Source organism: Meriones unguiculatus, assembly GCF_030254825.1.
Source record: "Meriones unguiculatus strain TT.TT164.6M chromosome 10 unlocalized genomic scaffold, Bangor_MerUng_6.1 Chr10_unordered_Scaffold_79, whole genome shotgun sequence".
In the NCBI taxonomy this organism is placed as follows: Eukaryota; Metazoa; Chordata; class Mammalia; order Rodentia; family Muridae; genus Meriones; species Meriones unguiculatus.
In genome coordinates, this window is record NW_026843579.1 from 43,956 (window position 1) to 61,849 (window position 17,894).

At 69.5% G+C, this 17,894-nt stretch overlaps 9 non-coding genes across 9 annotated transcripts; all 9 read left to right on the forward strand.

Moving 5' to 3' along the window:
* Nucleotides 1-1,619: 1,619 nt before the first annotated feature.
* LOC132650453 (5S ribosomal RNA) lies at nt 1,620-1,738 on the forward strand. The gene has a single exon (XR_009588815.1). It is a non-coding gene; the product is annotated as a 5S ribosomal RNA (ribosomal RNA).
* Nucleotides 1,739-3,513: 1,775 nt separating this feature from the next.
* LOC132650454 (5S ribosomal RNA) lies at nt 3,514-3,632 on the forward strand. Its single transcript, XR_009588816.1, has one exon. It is a non-coding gene; the product is annotated as a 5S ribosomal RNA (ribosomal RNA).
* Nucleotides 3,633-5,407: 1,775 nt separating this feature from the next.
* Nucleotides 5,408-5,526, forward strand: LOC132650455 (5S ribosomal RNA). Its single transcript, XR_009588817.1, has one exon. It is a non-coding gene; the product is annotated as a 5S ribosomal RNA (ribosomal RNA).
* Nucleotides 5,527-7,321: 1,795 nt separating this feature from the next.
* Nucleotides 7,322-7,440, forward strand: LOC132650427 (5S ribosomal RNA). Its single transcript, XR_009588790.1, has one exon. It is a non-coding gene; the product is annotated as a 5S ribosomal RNA (ribosomal RNA).
* A 1,792-nt stretch (nt 7,441-9,232) lies between these two features.
* On the forward strand, nt 9,233-9,351 carry LOC132650456 (5S ribosomal RNA). Its single transcript, XR_009588818.1, has one exon. It is a non-coding gene; the product is annotated as a 5S ribosomal RNA (ribosomal RNA).
* Nucleotides 9,352-11,138: 1,787 nt separating this feature from the next.
* Nucleotides 11,139-11,257, forward strand: LOC132650457 (5S ribosomal RNA). Its single transcript, XR_009588819.1, has one exon. It is a non-coding gene; the product is annotated as a 5S ribosomal RNA (ribosomal RNA).
* Nucleotides 11,258-13,019: 1,762 nt separating this feature from the next.
* On the forward strand, nt 13,020-13,138 carry LOC132650458 (5S ribosomal RNA). Its single transcript, XR_009588820.1, has one exon. It is a non-coding gene; the product is annotated as a 5S ribosomal RNA (ribosomal RNA).
* A 1,792-nt stretch (nt 13,139-14,930) lies between these two features.
* LOC132650459 (5S ribosomal RNA) lies at nt 14,931-15,049 on the forward strand. The gene has a single exon (XR_009588821.1). It is a non-coding gene; the product is annotated as a 5S ribosomal RNA (ribosomal RNA).
* Nucleotides 15,050-16,834: 1,785 nt separating this feature from the next.
* Nucleotides 16,835-16,953, forward strand: LOC132650460 (5S ribosomal RNA). Its single transcript, XR_009588822.1, has one exon. It is a non-coding gene; the product is annotated as a 5S ribosomal RNA (ribosomal RNA).
* Nucleotides 16,954-17,894: the final 941 nt, after the last annotated feature.

The following is a 17,894-nucleotide window of genomic DNA, read 5'->3' on the forward strand; positions in this document are numbered from 1 at the left end:
GCGGAGCCAGCCAGCCAGCCCTCGGGCTGGACCCCGCACCGGGGATAGGGGGTGGCCCCAGGGCGGGGATCCCAGGACCTCAGTGGAGGGGCCGCGGGGGAGGCCGTCTTGACTCGCGTGGAGCCTTCGAACCCCACATCCTGCGCTGGTGGCGGAGCTCTGCAGAGTCCGTCAGTCCGGGCGGCTGTGTCCACGCTGCCCAACCAGAGTCTCCTCCTCCTCGTCCTCCTCCTCCTGCCTGGTGGGTCGGTGGGTGTGGGTTTTGGTGTGTGTGGGTGTGGGTGTGGGTGGGTGGGTGGGTGGGTGGCTGGGTGGGTGGGGACCTCAGCGGTTCACGGAGGAGGCAGTGTCTGAACTAGAGGAGGGAGGAGTTGGATGGACGGCTGGCTGGATGGATGATAGATGAATGATGGATGAGTGGATGGTGGATGGATGGATGGATGGATGGATGGATGGATGGATGATGGAAGAATGGATGGATGGGTGGATGGATGGATGGATAGATGATTTGTGGATGGGTTGATGGATGGAAGGATGGACTGATGATGGAAGAATGGCTGGATGGGTGGATGGATGATGGCTGGCTGGCTGGCTGGCGGCTGGCTGGCAGCACGCTTGTGGCAGTGGGCTGGGAGGGGAGGGACCACAGAGCCGGAAGAGCGGGCCCTCAAGTTCCCAAGAGAGAAGGAGCCTGAGCGGGGCCGCCAAGCACAGCCAGTGTCCCCTGCAACTGGACTCGAGCCTTGGGACGTCGGGCTGGACACGTCCTGAGGGGACGATTAGGAGGAGGAGGAGGAGGAGGAGGAGGAGGAGGAGGAGGAGGAGGAGGAGGAGGAGTTGTTGGAGACAGTTCCCCCGGGGTGAGGGAGGGATGCCGGGCGGGCACCCAAATCCGGCAAGGGCCCCGGGAGAGCACGGGCAGGGCGGCGTGTACCCGGGTTCGTCCGGGAGGATGACCCAGGCCAGCCAGCCTCCTCGCCCTCGCCCACCGTGGCACGTCCCCCGCCGGCCAGTGAGCGGTAGCCACTCGCTGAAGGCAGGGAAAGCGGCAGCAAGGGCGGGGCGGGGCGGGGCGGGGCGGGGCCTGTAACCCACGAGTGACCCCAGCGCCCCGATGGGCAGATGCCCAAGGCGACCCCCCCACGCCTTGTCCAGCGGGGATCCAGAGAGAGGCCCACGGCTCAGACCGAGGAGGGCTCTCTCGGGCTCCGAGGCAGGGAGGGGCCTGCCTGGCCCCCGACCCAGGTGGGGCGAGTCGGGGTCCAGTGCCAAGCCCTGCCCTGGACGGCGCGGCGGGCGGCCCCGAGGCGAGGCGTCGGCGAGAGCCAAGGAGCCCTGGAGGCCCCGGCCGGGGGGTGCGGGGTGGGGGAGTGGGGTGTGGCGGGGGCAAGGCTGGCCCCTGAGCAGAGCCGAGCAGGTTCTAGGTCGCGCGCCCTCCGGCCGCCCGGCCCGTGGGCCCTGGTCCGTGCTGCGGGAGCGGGGAGGGGCTCGGGGAGGGCCCAGGGGCGGCCGGGGGGTGGGCTGGGCTCGGCTGGGCTCGGCTGTCGTCGGGGGCGGGCCGGGGAGCGCGGCCGCAGGCGCGGAGCAGGCTCTTGGGCGGCGCGGAGACGGGCTCGTGCGTCTACGGCCATACCACCCTGAACGCGCCCGATCTCGTCTGATCTCGGAAGCTAAGCAGGGTCGGGCCTGGTTAGTACTTGGATGGGAGACCGCCTGGGAATACCGGGTGCTGTAGGCTTTTTTTTTCTGGCAGGAAGGAGCCTGTTTTCCAAAGGGGCTTTGCGTCGGCTTCTGCAAAGCTCTGTGGCCCGGGCCGGGCGGGGCCACGCCCAGGGCCACCCCCACGCCACCCCACCCCACCCCCCGCCAAGCCAAGGGGCGCCCCCGTCCGCCCTGGCTGCGGGCTGGCCCGGCGGAGCCAGCCAGCCAGCCCTCGGGCTGGACCCCGCACCGGGGATAGGGGGTGGCCCCAGGGCGGGGATCCCAGGACCTCAGTGGAGGGGCCGCGGGGGAGGCCGTCTTGACTCGCGTGGAGCCTTCGAACCCCACATCCTGGGCTGGTGGCGGAGCTCTGCAGAGTCCGTCAGTCCGGGCGGCTGTGTCCACGCTGCCCAACCAGAGTCTCCTCCTCCTCGTCCTCCTCCTCCTGCCTGGTGGGTCGGTGGGTGTGGGTTTTGGTGTGTGTGGGTGTGGGTGTGGGTGGGTGGGTGGGTGGGTGGCTGGGTGGGTGGGGACCTCAGCGGTTCACGGAGGAGGCAGTGTCTGAACTAGAGGAGGGAGGAGTTGGATGGACGGCTGGCTGGATTGATGATAGATGAATGATGGATGAGTGGATGGTGGATGGATGGATGGATGGATGGATGGATGATGGAAGAATGGATGGATGGGTGGATGGATGGATGGATGGATGGATAGATGATTTGTGGATGGGTTGATGGATGGAAGGATGGACTGATGATGGAAGAATGGCTGGATGGGTGGATGGATGATGGCTGGCTGGCTGGCTGGCGGCTGGCTGGCAGCACGCTTGTGGCAGTGGGCTGGGAGGGGAGGGACCACAGAGCCGGAAGAGCGGGCCCTCAAGTTCCCAAGAGAGAAGGAGCCTGAGCGGGGCCGCCAAGCACAGCCAGTGTCCCCTGCAACTGGACTCGAGCCTTGGGACGTCGGGCTGGACACGTCCTGAGGGGACGATTAGGAGGAGGAGGAGGAGGAGGAGGAGGAGGAGGAGGAGGAGTTGGAGACAGTTCCCCCGGGGTGAGGGAGGGATGCCGGGCGGGCACCCAAATCCGGCAAGGGCCCCGGGAGAGCACGGGCAGGGCGGCGTGTACCCGGGTTCGTCCGGGAGGATGACCCAGGCCAGCCAGCCTCCTCGCCCTCGCCCACCGTGGCACGTCCCCCGCCGGCCAGTGAGCGGTAGCCACTCGCTGAAGGCAGGGAAAGCGGCAGCAAGGGCGGGGCGGGGCGGGGCGGGGCGGGGCCTGTAACCCACGAGTGACCCCAGCGCCCCGATGGGCAGATGCCCAAGGCGACCCCCCCACGCCTTGTCCAGCGGGGATCCAGAGAGAGGCCCACGGCTCAGACCGAGGAGGGCTCTCTCGGGCTCCGAGGCAGGGAGGGGCCTGCCTGGCCCCCGACCCAGGTGGGGCGAGTCGGGGTCCAGTGCCAAGCCCTGCCCTGGACGGCGCGGCGGGCGGCCCCGAGGCGAGGCGTCGGCGAGAGCCAAGGAGCCCTGGAGGCCCCGGCCGGGGGGTGCGGGGTGGGGGAGTGGGGTGTGGCGGGGGCAAGGCTGGCCCCTGAGCAGAGCCGAGCAGGTTCTAGGTCGCGCGCCCTCCGGCCGCCCGGCCCGTGGGCCCTGGTCCGTGCTGCGGGAGCGGGGAGGGGCTCGGGGAGGGCCCAGGGGCGGCCGGGGGGTGGGCTGGGCTCGGCTGGGCTCGGCTGTCGTCGGGGGCGGGCCGGGGAGCGCGGCCGCAGGCGCGGAGCAGGCTCTTGGGCGGCGCGGAGACGGGCTCGTGCGTCTACGGCCATACCACCCTGAACGCGCCCGATCTCGTCTGATCTCGGAAGCTAAGCAGGGTCGGGCCTGGTTAGTACTTGGATGGGAGACCGCCTGGGAATACCGGGTGCTGTAGGCTTTTTTTTTCTGGCAGGAAGGAGCCTGTTTTCCAAAGGGGCTTTGCGTCGGCTTCTGCAAAGCTCTGTGGCCCGGGCCGGGCGGGGCCACGCCCAGGGCCACCCCCACGCCACCCCACCCCACCCCCCGCCAAGCCAAGGGGCGCCCCCGTCCGCCCTGGCTGCGGGCTGGCCCGGCGGAGCCAGCCAGCCAGCCCTCGGGCTGGACCCCGCACCGGGGATAGGGGGTGGCCCCAGGGCGGGGATCCCAGGACCTCAGTGGAGGGGCCGCGGGGGAGGCCGTCTTGACTCGCGTGGAGCCTTCGAACCCCACATCCTGGGCTGGTGGCGGAGCTCTGCAGAGTCCGTCAGTCCGGGCGGCTGTGTCCACGCTGCCCAACCAGAGTCTCCTCCTCCTCGTCCTCCTCCTCCTGCCTGGTGGGTCGGTGGGTGTGGGTTTTGGTGTGTGTGGGTGTGGGTGTGGGTGGGTGGGTGGGTGGGTGGCTGGGTGGGTGGGGACCTCAGCGGTTCACGGAGGAGGCAGTGTCTGAACTAGAGGAGGGAGGAGTTGGATGGACGGCTGGCTGGATGGATGATAGATGAATGATGGATGAGTGGATGGTGGATGGATGGATGGATGGATGGATGGATGATGGAAGAATGGATGGATGGGTGGATGGATGGATGGATGGATGGATAGATGATTTGTGGATGGGTTGATGGATGGAAGGATGGACTGATGATGGAAGAATGGCTGGATGGGTGGATGGATGATGGCTGGCTGGCTGGCTGGCGGCTGGCTGGCAGCACGCTTGTGGCAGTGGGCTGGGAGGGGAGGGACCACAGAGCCGGAAGAGCGGGCCCTCAAGTTCCCAAGAGAGAAGGAGCCTGAGCGGGGCCGCCAAGCACAGCCAGTGTCCCCTGCAACTGGACTCGAGCCTTGGGACGTCGGGCTGGACACGTCCTGAGGGGACGATTAGGAGGAGGAGGAGGAGGAGGAGGAGGAGGAGGAGGAGGAGTTGGAGACAGTTCCCCCGGGGTGAGGGAGGGATGCCGGGCGGGCACCCAAATCCGGCAAGGGCCCCGGGAGAGCACGGGCAGGGCGGCGTGTACCCGGGTTCGTCCGGGAGGATGACCCAGGCCAGCCAGCCTCCTCGCCCTCGCCCACCGTGGCACGTCCCCCGCCGGCCAGTGAGCGGTAGCCACTCGCTGAAGGCAGGGAAAGCGGCAGCAAGGGCGGGGCGGGGCGGGGCGGGGCGGGGCCTGTAACCCACGAGTGACCCCAGCGCCCCGATGGGCAGATGCCCAAGGCGACCCCCCCACGCCTTGTCCAGCGGGGATCCAGAGAGAGGCCCACGGCTCAGACCCAGGAGGGCTCTCTCGGGCTCCGAGGCAGGGAGGGGCCTGCCTGGCCCCCGACCCAGGTGGGGCGAGTCGGGGTCCAGTGCCAAGCCCTGCCCTGGACGGCGCGGCGGGCGGCCCCGAGGCGAGGCGTCGGCGAGAGCCAAGGAGCCCTGGAGGCCCCGGCCGGGGGGTGCGGGGTGGGGGAGTGGGGTGTGGCGGGGGCAAGGCTGGCCCCTGAGCAGAGCCGAGCAGGTTCTAGGTCGCGCGCCCTCCGGCCGCCCGGCCCGTGGGCCCTGGTCCGTGCTGCGGGAGCGGGGAGGGGCTCGGGGAGGGCCCAGGGGCGGCCGGGGGGTGGGCTGGGCTCGGCTGGGCTCGGCTGTCGTCGGGGGCGGGCCGGGGAGCGCGGCCGCAGGCGCGGAGCAGGCTCTTGGGCGGCGCGGAGACGGGCTCGTGCGTCTACGGCCATACCACCCTGAACGCGCCCGATCTCGTCTGATCTCGGAAGCTAAGCAGGGTCGGGCCTGGTTAGTACTTGGATGGGAGACCGCCTGGGAATACCGGGTGCTGTAGGCTTTTTTTTTCTGGCAGGAAGGAGCCTGTTTTCCAAAGGGGCTTTGCGTCGGCTTCTGCAAAGCTCTGTGGCCCGGGCCGGGCGGGGCCACGCCCAGGGCCACCCCCACGCCACCCCACCCCACCCCCCGCCAAGCCAAGGGGCGCCCCCGTCCGCCCTGGCTGCGGGCTGGCCCGGCGGAGCCAGCCAGCCAGCCCTCGGGCTGGACCCCGCACCGGGGATAGGGGGTGGCCCCAGGGCGGGGATCCCAGGACCTCAGTGGAGGGGCCGCGGGGGAGGCCGTCTTGACTCGCGTGGAGCCTTCGAACCCCACATCCTGGGCTGGTGGCGGAGCTCTGCAGAGTCCGTCAGTCCGGGCGGCTGTGTCCACGCTGCCCAACCAGAGTCTCCTCCTCCTCGTCCTCCTCCTCCTGCCTGGTGGGTCGGTGGGTGTGGGTTTTGGTGTGTGTGGGTGTGGGTGTGGGTGGGTGGGTGGGTGGGTGGCTGGGTGGGTGGGGACCTCAGCGGTTCACGGAGGAGGCAGTGTCTGAACTAGAGGAGGGAGGAGTTGGATGGACGGCTGGCTGGATGGATGATAGATGAATGATGGATGAGTGGATGGTGGATGGATGGATGGATGGATGGATGGATGGATGGATGGATGGATGATGGAAGAATGGATGGATGGGTGGATGGATGGATGGATAGATGATTTGTGGATGGGTTGATGGATGGAAGGATGGACTGATGATGGAAGAATGGCTGGATGGGTGGATGGATGATGGCTGGCTGGCTGGCTGGCGGCTGGCTGGCAGCACGCTTGTGGCAGTGGGCTGGGAGGGGAGGGACCACAGAGCCGGAAGAGCGGGCCCTCAAGTTCCCAAGAGAGAAGGAGCCTGAGCGGGGCCGCCAAGCACAGCCAGTGTCCCCTGCAACTGGACTCGAGCCTTGGGACGTCGGGCTGGACACGTCCTGAGGGGACGATTAGGAGGAGGAGGAGGAGGAGGAGGAGGAGGAGGAGGAGGAGGAGGAGGAGGAGTTGGAGACAGTTCCCCCGGGGTGAGGGAGGGATGCCGGGCGGGCACCCAAATCCGGCAAGGGCCCCGGGAGAGCACGGGCAGGGCGGCGTGTACCCGGGTTCGTCCGGGAGGATGACCCAGGCCAGCCAGCCTCCTCGCCCTCGCCCACCGTGGCACGTCCCCCGCCGGCCAGTGAGCGGTAGCCACTCGCTGAAGGCAGGGAAAGCGGCAGCAAGGGCGGGGCGGGGCGGGGCGGGGCGGGGCCTGTAACCCACGAGTGACCCCAGCGCCCCGATGGGCAGATGCCCAAGGCGACCCCCCCACGCCTTGTCCAGCGGGGATCCAGAGAGAGGCCCACGGCTCAGACCGAGGAGGGCTCTCTCGGGCTCCGAGGCAGGGAGGGGCCTGCCTGGCCCCCGACCCAGGTGGGGCGAGTCGGGGTCCAGTGCCAAGCCCTGCCCTGGACGGCGCGGCGGGCGGCCCCGAGGCGAGGCGTCGGCGAGAGCCAAGGAGCCCTGGAGGCCCCGGCCGGGGGGTGCGGGGTGGGGGAGTGGGGTGTGGCGGGGGCAAGGCTGGCCCCTGAGCAGAGCCGAGCAGGTTCTAGGTCGCGCGCCCTCCGGCCGCCCGGCCCGTGGGCCCTGGTCCGTGCTGCGGGAGCGGGGAGGGGCTCGGGGAGGGCCCAGGGGCGGCCGGGGGGTGGGCTGGGCTCGGCTGGGCTCGGCTGTCGTCGGGGGCGGGCCGGGGAGCGCGGCCGCAGGCGCGGAGCAGGCTCTTGGGCGGCGCGGAGACGGGCTCGTGCGTCTACGGCCATACCACCCTGAACGCTCCCGATCTCGTCTGATCTCGGAAGCTAAGCAGGGTCGGGCCTGGTTAGTACTTGGATGGGAGACCGCCTGGGAATACCGGGTGCTGTAGGCTTTTTTTTTCTGGCAGGAAGGAGCCTGTTTTCCAAAGGGGCTTTGCGTCGGCTTCTGCAAAGCTCTGTGGCCCGGGCCGGGCGGGGCCACGCCCAGGGCCACCCCCACGCCACCCCACCCCACCCCCCGCCAAGCCAAGGGGCGCCCCCGTCCGCCCTGGCTGCGGGCTGGCCCGGCGGAGCCAGCCAGCCAGCCCTCGGGCTGGACCCCGCACCGGGGATAGGGGGTGGCCCCAGGGCGGGGATCCCAGGACCTCAGTGGAGGGGCCGCGGGGGAGGCCGTCTTGACTCGCGTGGAGCCTTCGAACCCCACATCCTGGGCTGGTGGCGGAGCTCTGCAGAGTCCGTCAGTCCGGGCGGCTGTGTCCACGCTGCCCAACCAGAGTCTCCTCCTCCTCGTCCTCCTCCTCCTGCCTGGTGGGTCGGTGGGTGTGGGTTTTGGTGTGTGTGGGTGTGGGTGTGGGTGGGTGGGTGGGTGGGTGGCTGGGTGGGTGGGGACCTCAGCGGTTCACGGAGGAGGCAGTGTCTGAACTAGAGGAGGGAGGAGTTGGATGGACGGCTGGCTGGATGGATGATAGATGAATGATGGATGAGTGGATGGTGGATGGATGGATGGATGGATGGATGGATGGATGGATGGATGATGGAAGAATGGATGGATGGGTGGATGGATGGATGGATAGATGATTTGTGGATGGGTTGATGGATGGAAGGATGGACTGATGATGGAAGAATGGCTGGATGGGTGGATGGATGATGGCTGGCTGGCTGGCTGGCGGCTGGCTGGCAGCACGCTTGTGGCAGTGGGCTGGGAGGGGAGGGACCACAGAGCCGGAAGAGCGGGCCCTCAAGTTCCCAAGAGAGAAGGAGCCTGAGCGGGGCCGCCAAGCACAGCCAGTGTCCCCTGCAACTGGACTCGAGCCTTGGGACGTCGGGCTGGACACGTCCTGAGGGGACGATTAGGAGGAGGAGGAGGAGGAGGAGGAGGAGGAGGAGGAGGAGGAGGAGGAGGAGTTGGAGACAGTTCCCCCGGGGTGAGGGAGGGATGCCGGGCGGGCACCCAAATCCGGCAAGGGCCCCGGGAGAGCACGGGCAGGGCGGCGTGTACCCGGGTTCGTCCGGGAGGATGACCCAGGCCAGCCAGCCTCCTCGCCCTCGCCCACCGTGGCACGTCCCCCGCCGGCCAGTGAGCGGTAGCCACTCGCTGAAGGCAGGGAAAGCGGCAGCAAGGGCGGGGCGGGGCGGGGCGGGGCGGGGCCTGTAACCCACGAGTGACCCCAGCGCCCCGATGGGCAGATGCCCAAGGCGACCCCCCCACGCCTTGTCCAGCGGGGATCCAGAGAGAGGCCCACGGCTCAGACCCAGGAGGGCTCTCTCGGGCTCCGAGGCAGGGAGGGGCCTGCCTGGCCCCCGACCCAGGTGGGGCGAGTCGGGGTCCAGTGCCAAGCCCTGCCCTGGACGGCGCGGCGGGCGGCCCCGAGGCGAGGCGTCGGCGAGAGCCAAGGAGCCCTGGAGGCCCCGGCCGGGGGGTGCGGGGTGGGGGAGTGGGGTGTGGCGGGGGCAAGGCTGGCCCCTGAGCAGAGCCGAGCAGGTTCTAGGTCGCGCGCCCTCCGGCCGCCCGGCCCGTGGGCCCTGGTCCGTGCTGCGGGAGCGGGGAGGGGCTCGGGGAGGGCCCAGGGGCGGCCGGGGGGGTGGGCTGGGCTCGGCTGGGCTCGGCTGTCGTCGGGGGCGGGCCGGGGAGCGCGGCCGCAGGCGCGGAGCAGGCTCTTGGGCGGCGCGGAGACGGGCTCGTGCGTCTACGGCCATACCACCCTGAACGCGCCCGATCTCGTCTGATCTCGGAAGCTAAGCAGGGTCGGGCCTGGTTAGTACTTGGATGGGAGACCGCCTGGGAATACCGGGTGCTGTAGGCTTTTTTTTTCTGGCAGGAAGGAGCCTGTTTTCCAAAGGGGCTTTGCGTCGGCTTCTGCAAAGCTCTGTGGCCCGGGCCGGGCGGGGCCACGCCCAGGGCCACCCCCACGCCACCCCACCCCACCCCCCGCCAAGCCAAGGGGCGCCCCCGTCCGCCCTGGCTGCGGGCTGGCCCGGCGGAGCCAGCCAGCCAGCCCTCGGGCTGGACCCCGCACCGGGGATAGGGGGTGGCCCCAGGGCGGGGATCCCAGGACCTCAGTGGAGGGGCCGCGGGGGAGGCCGTCTTGACTCGCGTGGAGCCTTCGAACCCCACATCCTGGGCTGGTGGCGGAGCTCTGCAGAGTCCGTCAGTCCGGGCGGCTGTGTCCACGCTGCCCAACCAGAGTCTCCTCCTCCTCGTCCTCCTCCTCCTGCCTGGTGGGTCGGTGGGTGTGGGTTTTGGTGTGTGTGGGTGTGGGTGTGGGTGGGTGGGTGGGTGGGTGGCTGGGTGGGTGGGGACCTCAGCGGTTCACGGAGGAGGCAGTGTCTGAACTAGAGGAGGGAGGAGTTGGATGGACGGCTGGCTGGATGGATGATAGATGAATGATGGATGAGTGGATGGTGGATGGATGGATGGATGGATGGATGGATGGATGGATGATGGAAGAATGGATGGATGGGTGGATGGATGGATGGATAGATGATTTGTGGATGGGTTGATGGATGGAAGGATGGACTGATGATGGAAGAATGGCTGGATGGGTGGATGGATGATGGCTGGCTGGCTGGCTGGCGGCTGGCTGGCAGCACGCTTGTGGCAGTGGGCTGGGAGGGGAGGGACCACAGAGCCGGAAGAGCGGGCCCTCAAGTTCCCAAGAGAGAAGGAGCCTGAGCGGGGCCGCCAAGCACAGCCAGTGTCCCCTGCAACTGGACTCGAGCCTTGGGACGTCGGGCTGGACACGTCCTGAGGGGACGATTAGGAGGAGGAGGAGGAGGAGGAGGAGGAGGAGGAGGAGGAGGAGGAGGAGGAGTTGGAGACAGTTCCCCCGGGGTGAGGGAGGGATGCCGGGCGGGCACCCAAATCCGGCAAGGGCCCCGGGAGAGCACGGGCAGGGCGGCGTGTACCCGGGTTCGTCCGGGAGGATGACCCAGGCCAGCCAGCCTCCTCGCCCTCGCCCACCGTGGCACGTCCCCCGCCGGCCAGTGAGCGGTAGCCACTCGCTGAAGGCAGGGAAAGCGGCAGCAAGGGCGGGGCGGGGCGGGGCGGGGCGGGGCCTGTAACCCACGAGTGACCCCAGCGCCCCGATGGGCAGATGCCCAAGGCGACCCCCCCACGCCTTGTCCAGCGGGGATCCAGAGAGAGGCCCACGGCTCAGACCGAGGAGGGCTCTCTCGGGCTCCGAGGCAGGGAGGGGCCTGCCTGGCCCCCGACCCAGGTGGGGCGAGTCGGGGTCCAGTGCCAAGCCCTGCCCTGGACGGCGCGGCGGGCGGCCCCGAGGCGAGGCGTCGGCGAGAGCCAAGGAGCCCTGGAGGCCCCGGCCGGGGGGTGCGGGGTGGGGGAGTGGGGTGTGGCGGGGGCAAGGCTGGCCCCTGAGCAGAGCCGAGCAGGTTCTAGGTCGCGCGCCCTCCGGCCGCCCGGCCCGTGGGCCCTGGTCCGTGCTGCGGGAGCGGGGAGGGGCTCGGGGAGGGCCCAGGGGCGGCCGGGGGGTGGGCTGGGCTCGGCTGGGCTCGGCTGTCGTCGGGGGCGGGCCGGGGAGCGCGGCCGCAGGCGCGGAGCAGGCTCTTGGGCGGCGCGGAGACGGGCTCGTGCGTCTACGGCCATACCACCCTGAACGCGCCCGATCTCGTCTGATCTCGGAAGCTAAGCAGGGTCGGGCCTGGTTAGTACTTGGATGGGAGACCGCCTGGGAATACCGGGTGCTGTAGGCTTTTTTTTTCTGGCAGGAAGGAGCCTGTTTTCCAAAGGGGCTTTGCGTCGGCTTCTGCAAAGCTCTGTGGCCCGGGCCGGGCGGGCCACGCCCAGGGCCACCCCCACGCCACCCCACCCCACCCCCCGCCAAGCCAAGGGGCGCCCCCGTCCGCCCTGGCTGCGGGCTGGCCCGGCGGAGCCAGCCAGCCAGCCCTCGGGCTGGACCCCGCACCGGGGATAGGGGGTGGCCCCAGGGCGGGGATCCCAGGACCTCAGTGGAGGGGCCGCGGGGGAGGCCGTCTTGACTCGCGTGGAGCCTTCGAACCCCACATCCTGGGCTGGTGGCGGAGCTCTGCAGAGTCCGTCAGTCCGGGCGGCTGTGTCCACGCTGCCCAACCAGAGTCTCCTCCTCCTCGTCCTCCTCCTCCTGCCTGGTGGGTCGGTGGGTGTGGGTTTTGGTGTGTGTGGGTGTGGGTGTGGGTGGGTGGGTGGGTGGGTGGCTGGGTGGGTGGGGACCTCAGCGGTTCACGGAGGAGGCAGTGTCTGAACTAGAGGAGGGAGGAGTTGGATGGACGGCTGGCTGGATGGATGATAGATGAATGATGGATGAGTGGATGGTGGATGGATGGATGGATGGATGGATGGATGGATGGATGATGGAAGAATGGATGGATGGGTGGATGGATGGATGGATAGATGATTTGTGGATGGGTTGATGGATGGAAGGATGGACTGATGATGGAAGAATGGCTGGATGGGTGGATGGATGATGGCTGGCTGGCTGGCTGGCGGCTGGCTGGCAGCACGCTTGTGGCAGTGGGCTGGGAGGGGAGGGACCACAGAGCCGGAAGAGCGGGCCCTCAAGTTCCCAAGAGAGAAGGAGCCTGAGCGGGGCCGCCAAGCACAGCCAGTGTCCCCTGCAACTGGACTCGAGCCTTGGGACGTCGGGCTGGACACGTCCTGAGGGGACGATTAGGAGGAGGAGGAGGAGGAGGAGGAGGAGTTGGAGACAGTTCCCCCGGGGTGAGGGAGGGATGCCGGGCGGGCACCCAAATCCGGCAAGGGCCCCGGGAGAGCACGGGCAGGGCGGCGTGTACCCGGGTTCGTCCGGGAGGATGACCCAGGCCAGCCAGCCTCCTCGCCCTCGCCCACCGTGGCACGTCCCCCGCCGGCCAGTGAGCGGTAGCCACTCGCTGAAGGCAGGGAAAGCGGCAGCAAGGGCGGGGCGGGGCGGGGCGGGGCGGGGCCTGTAACCCACGAGTGACCCCAGCGCCCCGATGGGCAGATGCCCAAGGCGACCCCCCCACGCCTTGTCCAGCGGGGATCCAGAGAGAGGCCCACGGCTCAGACCGAGGAGGGCTCTCTCGGGCTCCGAGGCAGGGAGGGGCCTGCCTGGCCCCCGACCCAGGTGGGGCGAGTCGGGGTCCAGTGCCAAGCCCTGCCCTGGACGGCGCGGCGGGCGGCCCCGAGGCGAGGCGTCGGCGAGAGCCAAGGAGCCCTGGAGGCCCCGGCCGGGGGGTGCGGGGTGGGGGAGTGGGGTGTGGCGGGGGCAAGGCTGGCCCCTGAGCAGAGCCGAGCAGGTTCTAGGTCGCGCGCCCTCCGGCCGCCCGGCCCGTGGGCCCTGGTCCGTGCTGCGGGAGCGGGGAGGGGCTCGGGGAGGGCCCAGGGGCGGCCGGGGGGTGGGCTGGGCTCGGCTGGGCTCGGCTGTCGTCGGGGGCGGGCCGGGGAGCGCGGCCGCAGGCGCGGAGCAGGCTCTTGGGCGGCGCGGAGACGGGCTCGTGCGTCTACGGCCATACCACCCTGAACGCGCCCGATCTCGTCTGATCTCGGAAGCTAAGCAGGGTCGGGCCTGGTTAGTACTTGGATGGGAGACCGCCTGGGAATACCGGGTGCTGTAGGCTTTTTTTTTCTGGCAGGAAGGAGCCTGTTTTCCAAAGGGGCTTTGCGTCGGCTTCTGCAAAGCTCTGTGGCCCGGGCCGGGCGGGGCCACGCCCAGGGCCACCCCCACGCCACCCCACCCCACCCCCCGCCAAGCCAAGGGGCGCCCCCGTCCGCCCTGGCTGCGGGCTGGCCCGGCGGAGCCAGCCAGCCAGCCCTCGGGCTGGACCCCGCACCGGGGATAGGGGGTGGCCCCAGGGCGGGGATCCCAGGACCTCAGTGGAGGGGCCGCGGGGGAGGCCGTCTTGACTCGCGTGGAGCCTTCGAACCCCACATCCTGGGCTGGTGGCGGAGCTCTGCAGAGTCCGTCAGTCCGGGCGGCTGTGTCCACGCTGCCCAACCAGAGTCTCCTCCTCCTCGTCCTCCTCCTCCTGCCTGGTGGGTCGGTGGGTGTGGGTTTTGGTGTGTGTGGGTGTGGGTGTGGGTGGGTGGGTGGGTGGGTGGCTGGGTGGGTGGGGACCTCAGCGGTTCACGGAGGAGGCAGTGTCTGAACTAGAGGAGGGAGGAGTTGGATGGACGGCTGGCTGGATGGATGATAGATGAATGATGGATGAGTGGATGGTGGATGGATGGATGGATGGATGGATGGATGGATGGATGGATGATGGAAGAATGGATGGATGGGTGGATGGATGGATGGATAGATGATTTGTGGATGGGTTGATGGATGGAAGGATGGACTGATGATGGAAGAATGGCTGGATGGGTGGATGGATGATGGCTGGCTGGCTGGCTGGCGGCTGGCTGGCAGCACGCTTGTGGCAGTGGGCTGGGAGGGGAGGGACCACAGAGCCGGAAGAGCGGGCCCTCAAGTTCCCAAGAGAGAAGGAGCCTGAGCGGGGCCGCCAAGCACAGCCAGTGTCCCCTGCAACTGGACTCGAGCCTTGGGACGTCGGGCTGGACACGTCCTGAGGGGACGATTAGGAGGAGGAGGAGGAGGAGGAGGAGGAGGAGGAGGAGGAGGAGGAGGAGGAGTTGGAGACAGTTCCCCCGGGGTGAGGGAGGGATGCCGGGCGGGCACCCAAATCCGGCAAGGGCCCCGGGAGAGCACGGGCAGGGCGGCGTGTACCCGGGTTCGTCCGGGAGGATGACCCAGGCCAGCCAGCCTCCTCGCCCTCGCCCACCGTGGCACGTCCCCCGCCGGCCAGTGAGCGGTAGCCACTCGCTGAAGGCAGGGAAAGCGGCAGCAAGGGCGGGGCGGGGCGGGGCGGGGCGGGGCCTGTAACCCACGAGTGACCCCAGCGCCCCGATGGGCAGATGCCCAAGGCGACCCCCCCCACGCCTTGTCCAGCGGGGATCCAGAGAGAGGCCCACGGCTCAGACCGAGGAGGGCTCTCTCGGGCTCCGAGGCAGGGAGGGGCCTGCCTGGCCCCCGACCCAGGTGGGGCGAGTCGGGGTCCAGTGCCAAGCCCTGCCCTGGACGGCGCGGCGGGCGGCCCCGAGGCGAGGCGTCGGCGAGAGCCAAGGAGCCCTGGAGGCCCCGGCCGGGGGGTGCGGGGTGGGGGAGTGGGGTGTGGCGGGGGCAAGGCTGGCCCCTGAGCAGAGCCGAGCAGGTTCTAGGTCGCGCGCCCTCCGGCCGCCCGGCCCGTGGGCCCTGGTCCGTGCTGCGGGAGCGGGGAGGGGCTCGGGGAGGGCCCAGGGGCGGCCGGGGGGTGGGCTGGGCTCGGCTGGGCTCGGCTGTCGTCGGGGGCGGGCCGGGGAGCGCGGCCGCAGGCGCGGAGCAGGCTCTTGGGCGGCGCGGAGACGGGCTCGTGCGTCTACGGCCATACCACCCTGAACGCGCCCGATCTCGTCTGATCTCGGAAGCTAAGCAGGGTCGGGCCTGGTTAGTACTTGGATGGGAGACCGCCTGGGAATACCGGGTGCTGTAGGCTTTTTTTTTCTGGCAGGAAGGAGCCTGTTTTCCAAAGGGGCTTTGCGTCGGCTTCTGCAAAGCTCTGTGGCCCGGGCCGGGCGGGGCCACGCCCAGGGCCACCCCCACGCCACCCCACCCCACCCCCCGCCAAGCCAAGGGGCGCCCCCGTCCGCCCTGGCTGCGGGCTGGCCCGGCGGAGCCAGCCAGCCAGCCAGCCAGCCCTCGGGCTGGACCCCGCACCGGGGATAGGGGGTGGCCCCAGGGCGGGGATCCCAGGACCTCAGTGGAGGGGCCGCGGGGGAGGCCGTCTTGACTCGCGTGGAGCCTTCGAACCCCACATCCTGGGCTGGTGGCGGAGCTCTGCAGAGTCCGTCAGTCCGGGCGGCTGTGTCCACGCTGCCCAACCAGAGTCTCCTCCTCCTCGTCCTCCTCCTCCTGCCTGGTGGGTCGGTGGGTGTGGGTTTTGGTGTGTGTGGGTGTGGGTGTGGGTGTGGGTGGGTGGGTGGGTGGGTGGCTGGGTGGGTGGGGACCTCAGCGGTTCACGGAGGAGGCAGTGTCTGAACTAGAGGAGGGAGGAGTTGGATGGACGGCTGGCTGGATGGATGATAGATGAATGATGGATGAGTGGATGGTGGATGGATGGATGGATGGATGGATGGATGGATGGATGGATGGATGATGGAAGAATGGATGGATGGGTGGATGGATGGATGGATAGATGATTTGTGGATGGGTTGATGGATGGAAGGATGGACTGATGATGGAAGAATGGCTGGATGGGTGGATGGATGATGGCTGGCTGGCTGGCTGGCGGCTGGCTGGCAGCACGCTTGTGGCAGTGGGCTGGGAGGGGAGGGACCACAGAGCCGGAAGAGCGGGCCCTCAAGTTCCCAAGAGAGAAGGAGCCTGAGCGGGGCCGCCAAGCACAGCCAGTGTCCCCTGCAACTGGACTCGAGCCTTGGGACGTCGGGCTGGACACGTCCTGAGGGGACGATTAGGAGGAGGAGGAGGAGGAGGAGGAGGAGTTGGAGACAGTTCCCCCGGGGTGAGGGAGGGATGCCGGGCGGGCACCCAAATCCGGCAAGGGCCCCGGGAGAGCACGGGCAGGGCGGCGTGTACCCGGGTTCGTCCGGGAGGATGACCCAGGCCAGCCAGCCTCCTCGCCCTCGCCCACCGTGGCACGTCCCCCGCCGGCCAGTGAGCGGTAGCCACTCGCTGAAGGCAGGGAAAGCGGCAGCAAGGGCGGGGCGGGGCGGGGCGGGGCGGGGCCTGTAACCCACGAGTGACCCCAGCGCCCCGATGGGCAGATGCCCAAGGCGACCCCCCCACGCCTTGTCCAGCGGGGATCCAGAGAGAGGCCCACGGCTCAGACCGAGGAGGGCTCTCTCGGGCTCCGAGGCAGGGAGGGGCCTGCCTGGCCCCCGACCCAGGTGGGGCGAGTCGGGGTCCAGTGCCAAGCCCTGCCCTGGACGGCGCGGCGGGCGGCCCCGAGGCGAGGCGTCGGCGAGAGCCAAGGAGCCCTGGAGGCCCCGGCCGGGGGGTGCGGGGTGGGGGAGTGGGGTGTGGCGGGGGCAAGGCTGGCCCCTGAGCAGAGCCGAGCAGGTTCTAGGTCGCGCGCCCTCCGGCCGCCCGGCCCGTGGGCCCTGGTCCGTGCTGCGGGAGCGGGGAGGGGCTCGGGGAGGGCCCAGGGGCGGCCGGGGGGTGGGCTGGGCTCGGCTGGGCTCGGCTGTCGTCGGGGGCGGGCCGGGGAGCGCGGCCGCAGGCGCGGAGCAGGCTCTTGGGCGGCGCGGAGACGGGCTCGTGCGTCTACGGCCATACCACCCTGAACGCGCCCGATCTCGTCTGATCTCGGAAGCTAAGCAGGGTCGGGCCTGGTTAGTACTTGGATGGGAGACCGCCTGGGAATACCGGGTGCTGTAGGCTTTTTTTTTCTGGCAGGAAGGAGCCTGTTTTCCAAAGGGGCTTTGCGTCGGCTTCTGCAAAGCTCTGTGGCCCGGGCCGGGCGGGGCCACGCCCAGGGCCACCCCCACGCCACCCCACCCCACCCCCCGCCAAGCCAAGGGGCGCCCCCGTCCGCCCTGGCTGCGGGCTGGCCCGGCGGAGCCAGCCAGCCAGCCCTCGGGCTGGACCCCGCACCGGGGATAGGGGGTGGCCCCAGGGCGGGGATCCCAGGACCTCAGTGGAGGGGCCGCGGGGGAGGCCGTCTTGACTCGCGTGGAGCCTTCGAACCCCACATCCTGGGCTGGTGGCGGAGCTCTGCAGAGTCCGTCAGTCCGGGCGGCTGTGTCCACGCTGCCCAACCAGAGTCTCCTCCTCCTCGTCCTCCTCCTCCTGCCTGGTGGGTCGGTGGGTGTGGGTTTTGGTGTGTGTGGGTGTGGGTGTGGGTGGGTGGGTGGGTGGGTGGCTGGGTGGGTGGGGACCTCAGCGGTTCACGGAGGAGGCAGTGTCTGAACTAGAGGAGGGAGGAGTTGGATGGACGGCTGGCTGGATGGATGATAGATGAATGATGGATGAGTGGATGGTGGATGGATGGATGGATGGATGGATGGATGGATGGATGGATGATGGAAGAATGGATGGATGGGTGGATGGATGGATGGATAGATGATTTGTGGATGGGTTGATGGATGGAAGGATGGACTGATGATGGAAGAATGGCTGGATGGGTGGATGGATGATGGCTGGCTGGCTGGCTGGCGGCTGGCTGGCAGCACGCTTGTGGCAGTGGGCTGGGAGGGGAGGGACCACAGAGCCGGAAGAGCGGGCCCTCAAGTTCCCAAGAGAGAAGGAGCCTGAGCGGGGCCGCCAAGCACAGCCAGTGTCCCCTGCAACTGGACTCGAGCCTTGGGACGTCGGGCTGGACA